Here is a 17,539-nt window from a genome sequence, read left to right as displayed (position 1 = left end):
AAAAGCTCAATTACATAAGAGCAAGAAAGCTAAATCGGGCGATAACGAACGGTATATACTGTGTTGAAGGTACACAGAGAACACCCACTAACTCCTACAGACACCAATGCACTACACAAGGCCACCGCGCTGGCGGCCTTATATAGTGTGGTGCGTGTACTACACAGCCTGAGCTATGATTGGCCACAGGCATCCTGCCTGTGGCCAATTATGGCTCTCCTCGCTGCTGGCACTGTGATTGGCCAAGCATGCGGGGTCACAGTGCATGCTTGGCCAATCATGAGCCAGCAATGCACTGCGATGGCGCAGGGCATTGTGGGCTGTGAGCGCCACACGAATTTGGCACAAATGGCCCATAACGTTCGGTATTCGCCAAACGTGCGAACAGCCGATGTTCGAGTCGAACGTATGTTCGGCTCGAACACCAAGCTCATCCTTACAGCAGACCTTTTTCCGTTTCCGACCATAATTCAGATTGTGTGTACACGGCATTAGAATTCAACTTTTTCCCCTGTTTGCTCCTCACAGCCCATTGTGAGCTGCTGTGACAGAGAGTTTGTAGCTTCTCAAAGCACAATGATCGCTGTGGGCCGAATCAGAGGGTATCTGTGTGCCTCAAACCCTGAGGCAGCTAGGCACCCCCATTAACCCCCAATTACTGGTACCACAGAGATCAGGGGTTAATGGGGGTGCCTGGCTGCCTCAGGGTCTGAGGCACACAGACACCCTCAAATTCAGACCAATGAACTAATTCAGACCAGGACCATTGTACTGTGAGATCTAATTTTGTGATTGTCTGTGTGTCTCACACCCTGAGGCAGCCAGGCACCCCTGATTGCTGTGTTACCAGTAATTGGGGGTTAATGGGGGTGCCTAACTGTCTCAGGGTCTGAGGCACACAGACACCCCCAAATTTGGCCCGCAATGATCATTGTGCTGTGAGATCCGATATTGGGGGTGTCTGTGTGCCTCAGACCCTGAGGCAGCCAGGCACCCTCATTAATCCCCGATCACTGTGGTAATGATAATTTTTGGGGTTAATGGGGGTGCCTAGCTGTGTCAGGGTCTGAGGCCAACACCCCCAAATTTGGCCCATAGTCACTGTGCTTTGAGATCCGATCTGATATTGGGGGTGTCTGTGTGCCTCAGACCCTACACCATGTTTCAGCAATGCTCAAAGTGCAGAAGCTCTGGCACCTCGTTGGTACATGTCGTTTCTGGAAGTTCTATGTGTCTGGGTTCACACCGTTTCTCAGTTTTTAGGCAGAGTACGGTCACCTGGGGGGTAGGGGGGGCTTATGGTGCTGAATCTTTTTGGTTACATGTGCACACTGATATTTGTTTCATGGTATTCATTGTGTAATAAGCTGTGCTGGATCTGGATGGTGTAATAAAATACTAAATTAAGGCTATTGTCCGCATGTAATGAACAGATTGTATGTGTAGTAATTATATGTATAACAAAGTGCAGTGCATATACACTAAGAAATGCTCAGTTGACGGCATCCCAATGGTTCCAAATCCCCTACGCGTTACGTCCTGGGCAGAACTTCCAGAAGTAACTTGTAAGAGGAGAGGCTGATTTGTTCTTTGGTGGCGGGATCAAGTACATCAGCCACTTTCATGTTGAGTTTATCATCATTCACATGGATTGGTGACATCTGATTCACACTGAATTCATGTTAGTTCTTGTAATATGTGCTGCACTTTGTTATGCATATATTTGTGAAGAAGTATCATGAAAATTGCCTGTGGTGTTTTCAGCTTGCATTTATAAACTGTGTCTACGTTTTATAATTTGCGCTGATTAGTGTGTGTAGTAATTAGTGAGGTCAGAGAGTGAGCTGCATCTATTGAATTCTGAATTATAACCACTAGATGGCAGGAGAGCACACCTAAAGCTCCCACTTGGTCAGGAGGAGGAAAGGTCAGCAGAGATGCAGCCACATAAAGGCAGAAGCCTATATTATGAATTGATAGCTGCATTATTATTAATATAGCATGATTTTTTTTTATGATATAGCAAGACCGAATACAGTACAGCAGTAATGATGAAGGAAGTTAATGTGAGCTTGCAGTGATATACTCCAGTCAGCCATAACATTATGACAACCCACCTAAAATTGAGTAGGTTCCCCTTTTGACACTAAAACAGCCTTGATCCATCAAGACATGGACTCTACTAGACCTCTGACGGTATGCTGTGATATCTGGCACCAAGCCGTCAGTAGCAGATCCTTTAACCACTACAATACAGGGCACTTTCGCCCCCTTCCTTCCCAGCCCAATTTTCAGCTTTCATCGTTCTCACAATTTCAATGACAATTGCGCGGTCATGCTACACTGTACCCAAATTAAATTGTTATCATTTTGTTTGCACAAATAGAGCTTTATTTTGGTGTTATTTATTAACGACTCCGTTTTTTATTTTTTGTGATATAAGCAAAAAAAGAGCGGAAATAAAAAAAAAAAATAACAATATTTTCTTCTTTCTATTTTAAAAGAAATCCAATAAAATCGAATTTTGTCATAAATTTAAGCCAAAATGTATTCTGCTACATGTCTTTGGCAAAAAAAATGTGGTTAAGTGTATATTAATTGGTTTGTGTGATCACGGACATATGTACGCAAATGATAATGTACAGATGTGTGCAGGTGATCACGGACATATGTGTACAGATAATCATTGAGACATGTGATTTTAGTGGGACATATGTTGGGGAAAATGTTTTTTATTATTAGGGACATGTGTTTTTATCATTTGGGGACATGTGTGTTTTGGGGACATATGTGGGGGACATTGTGTTTATACTGTGTGGTGGGTTGTGTGTTTACACTAGGCTGATGATCAGTGAGTAAAAAGCTGTAAAAAACAGCTCATACTCACTGATCATCAGACGGCTGCAGCGATCTGCTCTCCTCTCCTCAGCGATGACTTCTGTGTGAGGAGAGGAGGAGCCGATTGCCTAGCAACCGGCTGTTTGTTTACATCACATGATGGCCGTGATTGGACACGGCCATCATGTGATCAGGAGGGCCAATCACAGAGCCCTCCTGCCGTTTCAAGATGCACCGTGTCCGGGTGACGCGGGCGCATGGGGATCGCGCCGCTGCACGGGTACGCGCGCGATCCCCCTACTTCTGATGGACGTTCAGTAACGTCCACTCAGAAGTAGAGAGCTCCCACCCGGCCGTATATGTACATTGGCCGGGTGGGAAGTAGTTAAGTCCTGTAAGTTGCGAGGTGGGACCTCCATGAATCCACTTCCCATACTGCATCCTGGTGCCATCTCTTCCCCAGGTAAGTGATGCAAACACCCACCTGGCCATCCACATGATGTAAAAGAAAATGTGATTCATCAGACCAGGCCACCTTCCATTGCTCCATAGTTCAGTTCTGATGCTCACGTGCCCATTGTAGGCACTTTTGGCCCCCCCCCCCGAGGTCTTCTCAGAGGCACCCCCGGTGTGATTAGAGAGAGGTGCGCCCTCACTTAGTATAGACCTATACAGTGGACTCCAGCGTAGGGAGAAACATTAGGGCTCTAAGACTCTAAGCCCTTGTACACACGATCGGAGATTCCGACAACCAAATCCGTCGGAGTTATTCAGCCGGATTAATTCCGGACGAGGTCCGGAAGTGATGTTGCATACACACGGTCGGAGCAAGTTGTCGGATTTTCCGGTTTGGCAAGAACGCGGTGACGTAAGCCGCGTACGACGGGACTAGAAAAGGGACGTTCAGCACCACGTCTGGCACCCTTTGGGCTCCTTCTGCTGATCTCGTGTCTATCGAGTGTTAGTAGAAGTTTGGTGAGAGACGATTCGGGCTTTTCAGATTAGTGATTCAGATCGCTACTGCTCTTCAGTTTCTGCTTGTCTTTGCGTATCTGATAATCAGTGCGTGTAGTCAGTAAGTATTTGTTTCTCATTGTGGCCTATATCTTGGTATAATACGCTTTGATTTGCATTGCTTATTGTCTGCTTGTTTCTGCTATTCAGGTCGTTCTTTCAGGCATTGCTGTTTTTCGGTGCTTTCTGTTGTCTGTTCTGACCAGCTGACCGTTTTGAAATCATGTTTCGTCTACGTGCCTCTCATAGTGAAATTCCACCATTAAAGTGGTTGTAAACCCTTACAAACCACTTTGACCTACAGGTAAGCCTAGATTAAGGCTTACCTGTAGGTCCAAGAAATATCTCCCAAACCTATACGGTTTAGGAGATATTTGCCCGAAGACGGGCACCGATATCTACGGCGCATGCGCCGTAGACAGCAGCGCGCAGGCGCACTGAGCGGGGCATCGTCGATGACGGCAATGCTGCGAGTGTCGGCTCCCGTGCGAATGCACGGGAGTGACATCATCGCTGCTCCGGCGAATCACAGCGACGGAGCAGCGAGACCCACCAAGAAGATGGACGCTCGGAACTACAGGGGACAGCGGTGACTTTGCTGGCTCCTGTGTCAGGTAAGTGACACATAATGGGCTACTATGCGATGCATAGTAGTCCATTATGCTTTGCCTTTACAGGGAATGAAAGAGGAAGTAAACTCATCAGGGTTTACTTCCTCTTTAAAGGGTTTATTTAAAAAACATTTTCCAAATGACATAAAAAATGACATAAAAAATATCCAAAAAGAATCACGTGATCCAATAAAAATGAACGATAAAAAGAGCAATATGGGGAGCTGGAAACGCTAGCCTGACGCGTTTCGACTAATAAGCCTTCTACTGGGGCATTACGTAATAGTTGATGTGTGCCCTGGGGGCCAAAGGCTTCGCTAATCTCCCCAGTTTGTCCATTGCTGCCTCCCTCTTTATTTGTTAATGACAGCTAAATAAAGTTTTTTTTTTCGTTTGAAGAAATACTTGCTAATGTGTTTTACTTCAAAAAGTCCAGTTTATTTGTGAGCAGGCAGGTACATTTCAAAAATACAAAGTGAAATGAATAACAAGGGACACCAACACTAAACAACCTCCTGTAGATTATTACATTTTTGATATTTTCTTTTTCTTTTTTTATGTTGTGGTAAGTTTACACAAAAAATGGAAAGATGAGCAAAATGACAAAAAAGGAGATGTTTATGAAAAAAAAATATGCACACAAAAAAATAAACAAAAAATAAAATTGTGTAGATGTGACGAATTCCAAAATTGTATTGCTGAAATGAGTAAAAAAGAGTCAAGAAATACGTTCGGGAGAAATGTGTGTGACTATGAGCATCAAAAGAAGTTCCTTCTTGCAGCATTGTAAAGAACAAGAGAATGCGCTTCATGAAAGTATTTTTAACATTGCAGCGTGACGAATGTGCTATATCGATTATATCGATATATCGATTATGAGCAGTAGTTTTACCTGAGCGAGCGCTTCCGTGTCCGAATTTGATTGTGAGCATGCATGGCACCTGTCCGTCGGAGTAGGCTACACATGATCGGAGTATGTCCGATCGGAGCATTTTGTCAGAAAATATTTCCGGCAAGTTGGAAAATTTGGTCCGGTGGATATTCCGCCGAAAACAGTCCGATGCATACCACACACAGTCGGAATATCCGACAAAACACTCTGATCGAACACATTCCGTCGGAATTTCCGATCGTGTGTACAAGGGCTAAGAGTGCAGGAAGCTGTGGAAACTGCACAGTGTTTCCCATACCCAAGAGAAAAAGATTATTAACAGAAGATATATCATGTGGAGCTATCTTGCATGCACAGGAGAGAGAAGAGAACATGTAAAAGTATGGGCATGTCTCTACACACATCCATGAATGCTGATTGTGTATCGTGCCAGATGAGTATCAGAAGTATGGGCCCCTGTCATGACACACAGGGAGAAAACATTAGGGAACGAAGCCCCTGCAGGTATCTGGGGGTTGCCCGTTGAGTGAGGCAAGTATTCATGTGCTCTGGGAGGGGCCCGGGAACGTTAGTGCTAAGCACAGGGGGGGGGGGGGTCTGAGAGTCCAGCGGGCTGGGGGGGGGGGGGGGTCAGACGCGTCACTAGGCATCTCAGAGCTGAAGTCTCTTAACATCCTCAGGTTTGTCAGGCAGTGGGGACAACAATTTAGGGGGTAAAAAGGAAAAAAACAGCAACTGGGGGGATAAACAGTCAACCTGTGTGGTACGGTGGGTCTGCAACAGAGAAGGGCAATTATGACTCAACGTGATCTTTCCATGGATGATGCCCAGGATCTCCGTCTGGATCTCTGCGGATGGGCTGGCTAGTTGTTCTGGTTCACGGAGAGTCCCGAGTGACCTGACGGTCAAAGGATAATCTGTAGCCAGTTCTGTACCTGCACGGGATCAGCATCTAAGAAGGTAAAGAAAGCCAGTAGATCTGCTGGGGAGTGCAGGGTGAAGGATGCCTGGGCTTTCCGGAACGTGACGGCCAGAGGATATCCCCACCTATAGGTGCAATCATGTCGCCTACCCAGGTCTAGGACTCGTAGTAGGACTCTGCAACGTAGCTCTGGAGACGTCTTGAAGGATTTTAACGGTAACTCCATCAAATTCTATTGCTCCATGCTCCCAAGCCCTGCGGAGTATAAGCTCCTTTTGTGAGTAGCGGTGTAGGCGGGCAGGGAACATTGCGGGGTCTGTCAGGGTCTGATGATTTAGGTCGGAGGGCTCTGTGTACTCAGTCTATTTTCAGTGACAGCGTCGGAGCTTCCATTAGCCTATGGAAGATGGCTGTGACCATCGCCGATAGGTCCTCTGCTCTGGTGGCCTCTGGGAGGCCCCACAGCTGCAAGTTGTTTCAGCGGCTACGGTCCTCCAAGTCCTCCAGGTGGAGCTACATGTCCATGGCCGTGGTAGCATGGGAGGTCTGGGAGAGCACCAGGGCTAACACTCCTCCCTGTGTTCCAGGGAGGAGATCGAAGCTTCACCCGTGTCCATTAGGTCGGTAAGGGAGTGCATCTCAGCTTTTACTTCTAGTATGTCTCTGCTTTGTGCCTCTTCTTTGTGGAGGATAAGGGCTTCGATGTCTGACTTTGTGGGGAAGGCCTGCAGCATGGCGCGGAGGTCTTGTTCCAAGCGGCTTGGATATTGTGAAGGCCCCGCCATGTCTGCCCAAAAAGCAGCCGGAGTCCCTGAGAGGTGATCTGGTTCTGAAGAGGGAGTAGGGGGGACAGACAGGGCTGGAGTGGTGCTGTCTTCCATGTGGGATACATGTGGAGCGGCTACAATGGCGCCCGGCGAGGCACACTGTGGGTCGCGGAAGTATCGCTGGATCCCACTCTGGGGTGTAAGGGGCCATTTCCCATGGGTTGCCGAGCTGGCTCTGTACCTTTTAGCCGTATATACATGGGTGAAAATCTTTTGGTCACAAGGGGGAAGCCAGGAGCTCTTGAGAAACACGTCTTCACTCAGCCATTGCTAAGCCACGCCCCCCCAAAAAAATACCACTTCTACCTACCTGGCCTGGGGATACATGCTAGGTGGCATGTGAGACACTGAGATTAGGAATACATATATACATATATATATATATATATATATATATATATATATATATATATATATATATATATTGTGATGGAGAAAACCTAGTAGTATTAAACTGAAAATGAAAAATAAAAGGGGCGTGACCGGAAGTGCTGGGGAGAGGTCGCATCCCTGCTGAGCTCCGCCGGCCGAGACACAATCTTCGCCCATCCGCCGCTACCAAGCGGGATTTTGGCCGGCGGACACCTCAACTCGCTCCCCACGAGTCCCGGGAGCACAACCGCCGCTGTATTGCGGCTCCTGACCGGCGGTGCGTCCCGCGATCGGGCCCGAGGCCTACTACACCTGGTGAGCGCCGGCCGCCATCTTGCGGCCTACAAGGCCTCCGGAGCCTCCGCGCTCGCGTACCGCAGGCCGCGCGGATAGCGGCGCTGCACACGCATCACCAGTGGTCCGGAGGAGCCTCCCTAAGGCCTGGGACAAAACTTTGGCAGAGAGCACTGGAACCAACAGGCAGCTCGTCACAGTGGAGGACATATGGAAGACTGAGGTAGGCGGCCATCTTGGTACACCTAGTCCTCCATTACAGGCCCCTCCCACACTCCCAAGGACGGATTCTGCTCCCCCCCCTGCACTACACGCCATCCACATAGACTATAGTGGCCCTGGAGGGCCTACAGATGGAAGTGTGATCATATATATCCTGCCTGGGGGTGCATACACGGTCGCAGGGGAAAATGACAGCGTAATTCCCTAGCACTGCGCCGTCGGACCATTCCACTTGGCGGATAAGGCATATTCAGCTAACGACTCTCGTCACATCTACCCCAACCACTGCATGCGCTATTTGGCAACCGGCGGGTATGTATAATACGCCCCGGAACCGTCCCCGCAACAGATCACAACAGAAATCCACTCCGGTCCTGGGGAAGGCGAAGGGGAAGGGCAGGATGGCGCCTGAACCGCCGGAACCTGATGACACCACACAGCATTCTGATGATAGCCTATCACAGTTCCCCTCTAACCTAGCAAGCCCAGCGGACGCTAACTCTGAAGCTTTGCTACAAAAATTCCGCACCATAGTAAGGGACGAGATCACCGCGGCCTCTCGCAAGCTGTCTGCTGAACTGGTGAAGGGTCTTAAAGAACTAGGCCACCGCACTAATCAGTTGGAGGAACGGATGGACTTAACAACCACGGTACTTGAGGGTCATGAGGAAGAGGTGGAGAAACTGAATGCAGAACTTGTGACGCTCCAGGACAAACTTGAGGACTCAGAAAATAGAGCTCGCAGAGGTAATTTACGTATACGCGGCCTCCCGGAAACCATCACAGACCTACAGGGTACAGCCACAGCGTTCTTCCAGGAGCTTGCACCCGATATTCCTACGGAACGCCTGGAGTTCGACCGTATCCATAGGTCCCTCGCTCCCAAGCCAACTGAGGGCCCCCCTAGAGATGTGATCATAAAATTTCACTTCTATAGAACCAAGGAATGGCTTCTCCAAGCGGCCAGAGAGTTGCCGGACATTACATTCCAGGGAAACTCCCTCCAATTGTTTGCAGATCTTTCCCCGGTCACTATCGCTAAAAGGCGGAATATGAAGCCCTATCTGCAAATCCTACAAGCCAGAAACATCCGCTATCGGTGGGGGTTCCCCTTTAAACTCTCTTTTTATCATCTGGGACGTCAGTTTCATGCCTCATCTTTGCCGGATCTGAGGCGACAATTCCAGGAGCTGCAGTTTGACCTCCCTCCTTCTCAACCTGAAACAGCTTTGGCCCGCCCGGGTCCCTCCCGGGCCCCACCGAGATCCTCTCAATCCTCACAACACAGATCCCAAGCCCTCCGCTCTCTCAAGGCTCAGAGGTTTCAAGAAGTTTCTACAGCCGGGCATCGTTAGAAAAGTGCTGCTTCTGCCCTTTGCTAAATTTGATTGTGCTTTGTTTTTTTTTTTGTTTTTTTGTTTTTTTCTTCTTTTCCCCTGCCTTCGCACAGCAGGTTCGCCTCAGGCTCTTGAACAAGCAGCAACTACTGCCACTAGGAGACTAGAACGGGACACCTCTGAACTGCAACTCTGAGGATTGGTAAGCTAGTCATTATTTGCTTACAGGCAGACTGTGCTGGTCTTTAACCCTGGACTGTGGCGGCCCACCTTACTGGTTGCAGATGAATGGCGGGGGAATTGTTTTGACCCTTCCTTTTTTTTTTTTTTTTTTTGTACAATTAGTGCACTCAGGTAATGACTGCCGTATCCCCCCCCCCCCCCCCCCAATTGCATAAGCTATTTCGATTCCCCACCTCCTTTTTTACCCTTTTCAATTTTTTTTCCCCTCCCACTGTGTGAGTTAAGAGGGGGTATATGCACTGTGGGCTGGACCCCTGCCTACTATTGGCCGAATGGGGGGAGGCCTTGCGCCCATCCCGCGGTTAATAGGCACACCTGTTTTGTTTTTGTTTTTTTTGCTTTGGGTTCCTTTTAGATGTTGCTAGGTTCATGCTGTTTTTTCATGGGCGGGGGGTCACCCCATGCACTGCCCTGTGTTTTTTTTTTTTTTGGGGGTAGGGGATGGGGATGGTGACATTTTTTTTTTCTCTTTGTCTTTTTTTTTTTTTTTCCTTCTACAGTCTTTCATTTGTTCTTGGGGTTTATTTCGATATGCCATTGTTGACATGTTCTTTTATATTTATGGTTATTGTTACTGTTAAGCCGAGTGGTCTCCGACGGACCACTGCACCCTCATCCTGTGGTACTTGATCCGAACTAACGTTCGAGTCAACACCCGACCAGGTAGTGGGATGTTTAACCCATGACTCATAGCAATCTTACTGTTACAGAGTTATATGTTCGCAGCATTGCATGTTTCTACTACCTTTTCTGATGTGATACAATATTTCTCTCTTCCTTCTCCCTCTTCACTGCTTCTATCCCTTTTTTCCCCCTCTGGGTTCGCAGGGTGTGTACGCTGGTTCAAGGTTGATGGCCGCCTAAAGCTGTCCCAATGACAATTAACTGGTTGTCCCTGAATGTTCAGGGCATGAACTCTCCCCATAAGAGGGTGAAGGTTTTTAAATATCTGCGCAAACGACAAGTTGACATTGCTTGTTTACAGGAGACACATTTTTCTGAGACCTCCCATCCTAGGTACTTCGATGCTCAGTTCCCTCAGGTATTTTTTGCAAATGCTTCAACTAAACAAAGGGGGGTCCTCGTAGCTTTTCGCAAATCTGTTCCATTTAGTTGCACTAAACAGATCGCAGACCCTGATGGGCGGTACCTATTGCTCCAAGGCACTATTCATGGCATGGAGGTTACCGTACTAACGTACTATGCCCCGAATGTAAATCCGGGGCCCTTCTTGACCCATGTCTGCACCCTACTTATGTCCCACGGCAAGGGCACCCTCCTTCTTGCGGGTGACTCTAACCTTCTACTAAATCCCAAACTAGATAAGCAGCCGCCCGAGAGAAATGGACAGTCGGCAGGGGCTAAAAAATTCATGTCCTCCTTGCAAACACTTGACTTGGTTGACCTGTGGAGGGAATGTCATCCTCAGGGCAAGGACTACACCCATTACTCTCACCCCCATCAGGTCCACTCAAGGATTGACCATATGTTTATGCTCAGACGTCACCTTCCGTTAGTGGTATCGGCCTCAATCTTGGCTGTTCCTTGGTCAGATCACGACCCGGTGCTAGTTGTCTGTCACTCTATTCTGGATAGACCTAGATTTTCTCCCTGGGTGATGAATGATTCTCTTCTTTCGCATGCAGGTGTGACAGCGGATATTGTTAAGGCTTCGGAGGACTACTTTCGTGAAAATTTGGGCTCGGTGCAGTCACCAGTGGTCCTTTGGGAGGCTTATAAAGCGGTGTTACGGTGGTCGGATAATTAGTCTGGCTTAGGCCCGTAAGAGGGCAAGAGAGATAAAACAAAAAGAGCTTGAGTCCCGATTGGAGTCACTATCCGAGAAGTTTAAACAGTTTCCCATCCCGAACAACCGTAAGCTGTTGGACATGGCCAGATCGGAGCTTGACCTATGCCTTACTGAGGGTGCTGAGCGTATACTGCGCTGGTCCCGCCAGCGGTGGTATGTGAGAGCAAATAAGCCAAACCGTATGTTAGCTAACAGACTCCGAACCTTTGCCCCTAAATTGAACTCGATTACCCTATGTGATCGAAACAATGTCCTATCAGGGAACCCGAAGCATGTTCTGGAGGAATTTGGGTTTCGCCTTGCGAAGCTATATGCGGCACCAGAGGGTAATGCGGCTCAGAGCACGGCAGACTTCCTGGAAAGCCTTTCGCTCCCATCCTTAACGGGGGCTCACATTGCCCTCATGGATAGGGATATTCAGATCACCGAAGTTCTACAAGCCATAAAGGAACTTAAGGTGGGAAAACGTCCTGGGCCTGATGGGTACACTGCGCTTTACTATAGGAAGCTGGCATCGGTAGTAGCCCCTCATCTGGTGGCAATGTACAATTCGGTCAAAAACGGCAGCCCTCACTCCCCAGATCTTCTGACTGCAAATGTGGTGATGATTCCTAAACCGGACCGTGACCACTCATCTTGGGCCAATTTCAGGCCGATCTCGCTCATCAATGTTGATATGAAACTCTTGACAAAAATCTTGGCGACTCGACTAAACTCTTTCCTCCCCCATTTAATAAAAAAGGACCAGGTTGGCTTCGTACCACAGAGACAGGCGGGAGATGCAATTCGACGTATAGTTCAACTCCAGCATATAGCCCAGGCTCGCTCCCAGGAATCCATGCTTCTCTCCCTCGATATGAATAAGGCCTTTGACTCCTTATCTTGGCCCTATCTCATGTCTGTCCTATGGCACTATGGATTTGGGACTTCATTTATGACTTGGATGTCGGCCCTATATGATTCCCCCCGAGCAAAAATTAAATATTACGGATTTGAATCCCCCATTTTTACTATCCACAGGGGAACCCGCCAGGGTTGTCCGCTGTCACCCCTTCTTTTTGTGTTGGCACTGGAACCTCTGGCGGAGGCAATAAGAGCTCACCCAGATATCCGGGGCATAGAAATAGCAGGTTGCCCCCATAAGATTTCCTTATTCGCTGATGACATTCTCCTTTCTGTCACCTCTCCTAGAACTTCCCTGCCAAACTTACACACACTGTTGCAATCCTTTGCATCTCTCTCAGGACTCCAAATTAACTCATCTAAATCGAAGGCATTGTCGACTAATCTCTCTGTGGAGTTACTGGGGGACTTGCAGTCGGCCTTTCCTTACCAATGGGTTTCCTCTTTGCCTTATTTAGGAATCCGTCTCACATCAACATACCAGGCTTTATATCAGGCGAATTATCCACCATTATTCAAAAAATTAACGGATATGTTGTCGGCGTGGTCCTCCTTACCTCTTTCATGGTTTGGGAGAATAACGGCCATTAAGATGGCATATCTCCCAAAATTACTCTATTATTTGAGGGTTCTCCCCATCCCAATTCCCTCCCATGTCCTCAATATCCATCAGCGTAGGATCCTGCAATTTATCTGGGGATCGTCTCGCCCCCGTATTAATAAACAAATCCTGTTCGCCAACAAAAGTAATGGGGGCCTCTCGGTCCCGAATATAAGAGACTACTACGTGGCTGCTACCATTGCTCCGCTCTCTCACCTTCATGAGATGTATCAACTCCCGCTCTGGGCGACTATTGATTTGCTTGAGACGGACCCTGTCCCAATCTCTTCATTACCATGGCTCCCACCTGCACATCGCCCTAAGATTACAGGGCCTTGTATGATTCATACGCTACGAGTTTGGGACTCTGTGAAGTACTCGGCGTGGCTGGCTTCTCCCCATCTCCCGCTGCTGCGACTTCTACGTTGCACACTTTTCCCTCCAGGCCTTCATGACTCTGTGCAATTCAAGTGGTGGACCATGAATGGCTTCGGCGATGTACACTCCTTGCTTACTCCCACAAAAATTTTACCATATGATGTTTTACGTTCATCACACGATATACCTCTACGGGAATATTTCAGGTATCTCCAGATCCGTCATTTCCTCCAGAGTCTCATTAAATCTCAGGACGCCCCATACAGGTTGACACCGTTTTAGAGCATCTGCAGATCCAGGCCCCACTCTCCTGGTCTGATATCTATGATATACTCAGCTTTGGTTTCTAGGCGGAGACCTCCTGTACGGTCTTACCATTTGCAATGGGAGAGAGAGTTGGGGAAGAAGCTGGACCCGGAGGAATGGCAGGCAATGACCCTAGCCATATCCAACTGCTCGCGCAATGTGGTAATTCTGGAAAATGCATATAAGGTGTTATACCGGTGGTATTATACCCCGACGCGTCTGGCTCGCTTTGTTCCAACCTGTTCTCCACTTTGTTTTAGAGAATGTGCCCAAGAGGGCACTATGGCCCATATTTGGTGGACCTGCCCGCGGGTGTGCAGACTATGGGTCAGGGTGTACGCATTGTTCCGTAGCCTTCTTCGAGTAAATCTTAAAAAGGATCCATTTGAGGCACTCCTTGGCAAACCAATCACTGAGCTGTTGCGCCCAGAGCGCCAATTGGCGCAACATCTCTTTACTGCAACTAAGTTGACAATTATTAGTTGTCAATTATCAATGTAGGGACCGGTAGTGCGCACCCTGTGAACCCATTCTCTTCTCTTCCTTCCCTCCCCTCTCTCTTCCTCGACCCCCCCCTTCTTCTCTCTTTTGATCCTCCCTACTCCTCCCCTGCTTCTCATTCAACAACCTCTTTTCATCTTCCCTTGACTGAGGCCGCGTACACACGGGCGGACTGTTCGCCCAACTTTGTTCGTCAAACAGTTTGACAAACAGTCCGCTCAAAATTTGCATGAGCGGACTTGACTACACACGATGAACGAACAGTCCGCTGAAATCGTGCGCGATGACGTGAACGGCACGTACGACGGGACTAGAAAAACTACGTCCTATACACTGCAATGCAACCTTCGGCGTGTAAATTCTTTCTGAGCATGCGCGAGACTTAGTTTGACGAACAAGCCTACACACGAGCGGACTGTCCGCTCAAACCAAGTTTCAGCGGACAGTTTTACGGGATTTCCGAAAAACTTTGTTCGTCAGACTGTCCGCTGAAACTGTCCGCTGAAGCCCACACACGAGCGGACTGTCCGCTGAAACACTGTTCAGCGGACAAAGTTGGGCGAACAGTCCGCCCGTGTGTACGCGGCCTCACTCTACATCTTCTTCTCCCCTTCTCTCTCTTGTCTCACCAATTACCAGTAGATGATTACTATGGGCTGTTAATGCACTGTATGACATGCTTCTGTTGCAGTCATGTGAAAACCCGGGTTCTCCCGGACGCAGGACACGTTGGAATCGTTCGGGCAACAGCCTGCTTTAATTACTACCATGCAGTGAATCATCTGTACTGTTATTTGTACGACAGCCTATTGTATTGGAATGTAAACTTGTTCATTAATACTAATAAAAACCTTTGTAAAAGAAAATGAAAAATAAACAAAATTACATATTTTTATATTGTTTAGCGTTTTTATATATTTTGTTTATCTTTTAATGTAATAATAAATTCAAAATAAATTTTAGTTTAAATTTAGTGTATTGCACAAGGTCCAAATTATTAATAAAATGTTCTGTAGCATGATATAGTTCATCTATACAAAAAAAATCACCAATATATAAATGAAGGTCCATGTAGGTAGAAGTGGTATTTTTGTATTATGCTGTCTGCACACACTCCAGACTTCCTGGGTGAAGCCCCGGAGGTTGCTATAGTAACTCTAAAGCCGCGTACACACGTAGCCGTCTGTCCGACGTACTTAGTCTGGCGGACTTCCCGCCAGACTGTCCGTCGGACTTTCTGAACGGGCTACTTGCCCACACACGGCGCTTTTTCAGCGGACTAATACGGCGTACTAAGTCCGCCGTACTGTCCGCCCTACTTTTGAAATGAACGGACTCGCCCACACACGAGCGGGTCTCCAGGTAGGCGGGGCCCGCGAAGGAGACGTCGCTGGCCCCGCCGCCTGGTATGGACTTAAAGGGGAACCCCAACGCTGAAAAAAATCAGCGTGGGGGTCCCCCCAAAGTCCACAACTGACCCTTGTCCGAGCACGCTACCCGGCCGGCCAGCAAAGGAGGGGCGAGCGAGCGCCCCCCCCCCCTCCTGAGCCGTACCAGGCCACGTGCCCTCAACATGGGGACAAGGTGCTTTGGGGTGGGGGGGCCGCGCGGCCCCCCTTCCCCAAGGCACCCCCCATGTTGAGGGCACGCGGCCTGGTAAGGCGACGTCTCCTTCGCGGGCCCCGCCTACCTGGAGACCCGCTCTAAATGAGCTGACTTTTCTCCGGGCGGGAAAAGTCCGTTCATTTCAAAAGTACGGCGGACTGGCACACACACGGACAGATTGTCCGCCGAAAGGCGAGTCCGCCGGGAAGATTGGAGTGTAACACGGCATTCTAAGTCCGCCGTACTTTCGGGTCAAAAAAGTATGCCGGAGGCTACACACGGGGGGATTGTCCGGCAGACTTGAGTTTGCCGGACTTTTCCACCCGCTTGTTTGATCGTGTGTACGCGGCATAAGCCATTTAAGGGCTTGGGATAGACAGCCCACCCATCTATTGAGAAAGCCCAATCAGAAGGAGATACGCATGTAGAAGGGAAGACCAAGCCTGAACTGAATATCTTGTAAGTACTTTTTAATTGGAGCATTTTAATAAAATTTGCAAATGGAGAGCACTATGTATCCTCTATTTATTGTTGCATGAATGTAGGGCCATATCCTACCAGGAATACTGAGTAATAACGCTGGTGTGGAGGAAGGAGAAAAGCAGTTGGGCAGTATATAAGAGAGATCTTTCTTTCCACCCCCCTTGGATGCTACTGATTGGAAAGTGCTGGTGGGATGTGGAAAGAGATGAGACCATAGCTGGAAGAAAGAAAGGAACTGTTTTGAGTCTTTCTGACTCATGTATGAGGTGAGCAGGGATAACGGCTGGTGAGGGTGTGCACATTATCTGATGAAGACACAATTTGCACAGTGGGGGGGGGGGGGGGGGTGATATATGTGTAGCGCCCTTTACATTTGGGTAGGGTCTCTATGGTATTTTTCTGTTAGTGTAGGACAGCCTTTCTCAACCTTTAAACCCTAGAGGAACCCCAAAAATAATTTTCTGGTCTTGAGGAACTCTTACTAAAACCAATTTATCAGGAACAATAGGAACAATACCCCTTATACTGGTGGTCAACAGGAAAATGTCCCACTTACAGTGGTGCTCAAAATGTCACCCTTAAAGACAGCTAAAAAGATATTTGGTGTCATGCTGCTGGCTTTGCTAAGTGATGCTGAACCTTGAACTCTGTAGGTACCATCAAAAAGGTGGTTCATCAGCCACAGCTCAAGGAGCCCCCTTGCAACCTCTGGAGGAACCCCAGGGTTCCACTGAACCCTGGTTGAGAATGGCTGGTGTAGGATATAGAGTCAGGCAAATTTAGTCAGGGCCATGCTCATTACTAGGCCTGGTTGTTGATTCAGGGTGGAAGTGTCAGAATAGAAGGGGGTGTGGCCGCCTACACTTGGGCTCAGGGATACCTTCTCTTCTTGACAGTGGATTGTGCTGGAAAGAGAGGATGGGCTGAGACCTGAGTGGCAGGAAACCCATGTGAGAAGATTGACCAATGGTTAATTTCTATGGTCAATGTGAGGTCTCTCATAAAAGGGGGAGTCACATGCTCTAGGGAGTTTGGGAGTTCGGAGTTGGAGGTCCGGAGGCCCGGGAGTTCAGAGATCCCTGAGCCTCTGGGAAGGAGGCGAGTCCAGGGAGGCTGAGAGTATGGCCCCTGGGAACGGAGCTAACGTGTAGCGCTGGGGATATACCGGGCGTCCCCACACAGGGGATGTGCCGGGCAGCGTCGTCGTCGGAGGAAGTAGGAGCAAAGCGGTGGAAGAGAACTGGATGATCGACTTTCTGTGAGTAGAACATGGACTGTTGATTGGGAGAGTGCAAAGGGAGTGCAAACCCAGAGGAGCTAAGTCAGAACTTCATACTGTGCATTCAAGGAACACAGTATCAAGCGCTTTCAAGGACTGAG

This window comes from Lithobates pipiens, unplaced genomic scaffold, assembly GCF_037356315.1.
Source record: "Lithobates pipiens isolate NorthernLeopardFrog02 unplaced genomic scaffold, aLitPip1_a1.2 Scaffold_13, whole genome shotgun sequence".
Classification (NCBI taxonomy): domain Eukaryota; kingdom Metazoa; phylum Chordata; class Amphibia; order Anura; family Ranidae; genus Lithobates; species Lithobates pipiens.
Note: the sequence above shows the minus strand (reverse complement) of the source record.